The sequence below is a fragment of the Galeopterus variegatus genome, unplaced genomic scaffold (genome assembly GCF_000696425.1).
Source record: "Galeopterus variegatus unplaced genomic scaffold, G_variegatus-3.0.2 Scaffold4188, whole genome shotgun sequence".
Classification (NCBI taxonomy): domain Eukaryota; kingdom Metazoa; phylum Chordata; class Mammalia; order Dermoptera; family Cynocephalidae; genus Galeopterus; species Galeopterus variegatus.
The window spans coordinates 598-1,948 of NW_007730299.1; the positions used below are offsets into that span (position 1 = coordinate 598).

At 40.9% G+C, this 1,351-nt stretch overlaps 1 pseudogene; it reads right to left on the reverse strand.

The window, feature by feature from the left end:
• Positions 1 to 309: 309 nt before the first annotated feature.
• Positions 310 to 1,124, reverse strand: LOC103602545 (annotated as a pseudogene).
• Positions 1,125 to 1,351: the final 227 nt, after the last annotated feature.

A 1,351-nucleotide genomic window follows, 5' to 3' on the forward strand; every position in this document is an offset into this window, starting at 1 on the left:
TCAATAATGCTGTACCAATTTATAGTCTCACCTATTAATATATGTGAATAAACTAAGCTCCAGTGGGAATTTTTCTATGAAACTTTTATTTATTTAGATTTAGTTTTATTTTTTATTTTATTTTCCCAAGGACCTGTTATTAAAGGACTTGGGCTTCACCAGAGTTTAGCAGATACAACCTAAACCATGTTATTATTCATGATACTCTAGAAGGCTTGTACTGTCCCGTTGGCCCTCTTCTCTAAGTAGCTGGGACTATTAAACACATGGCACAAACGATCATTGAATAGACTCCCAAATTAGAGTTCATTAATGCAACTGTGCAGCTAGCTTCATTTCTAGTTTAGCCACTGGTTGCTTAAGCTTTCCAACAAGGTTTGGGAAAAGATCAAAAGTACTCATAGACGTGAAAAGATGAAGCAGCCTTTCAAGAGTTACAGCAATTGACTTAAAAAAATATGCAGGAGGCAGCTGAGCTCCTTCACCACCCCCTAACAGGGAAGGTCTCTGGGTGCACCCCTGCAGCTTGTACCCCATCATGCTAATTAGCACCACTGAGCCTCGCTCCATCCCCTCACCCCTTCCTCTCACCTGGCATGTGGAATAAGTCCTCATGTTCATAAGGGTCAAACTTGGCTCCAACAGGGTTCACCTTGAGTAAGCCGTGCTTTGTGAACATCTTCTGAATGTGGACTTGAGTCATTATGAGCCCCTCATAGAGGTTCTACAGGTGAGGATTATGATCTTCAATCTCTTCTTTCAAAACACATACTGTGTTGCCTTCTCTGAAATGTCTTCAACCTCCAACAAGTCCTTGCAGAAACCCTGAATGCCAGATAATTTTGCCACCTCTATCAATTGTTGGCTCCTCTGCCACAAGTTCTCAGTATCTGCCAAAGCTTGTTCACATTTTTCAATCGTCTCTTTCAGCTGCTCTTCTAACTTGATCTTCTCTTAAAGGAGGAACTTCTCTGTAGAAGGAGTACCTGAATACTGTTCATTTTGATGCGTATATTCTTCCAAGTTTTGGCCTTTTTTCTTTCGTTTTGTAGCTGTGCACAAGAACTGAGGCGAGGCCTGAGAGACAACGCCAAAGCCGGGAGACGGCGCTGCACCAGCCTCATCGCTATGACCTCCGATTCTGCTGCCGTCAGACCTCATCAAACTTTTCAACTTTAGTAAAGCTTGATTGAAAACATATTGTCTCACTGTTATTATAATTTGCATTTCCTTGTTTTCAAAGTAGGAAGAACAGAAAATTGAACAGAATCACTCACTTATAAGAAGTAAAATTTCTGCAATAATATCTTGAGCACCAGTGAGTCCATGCTTTAGAATTCTGAGTTGTCAA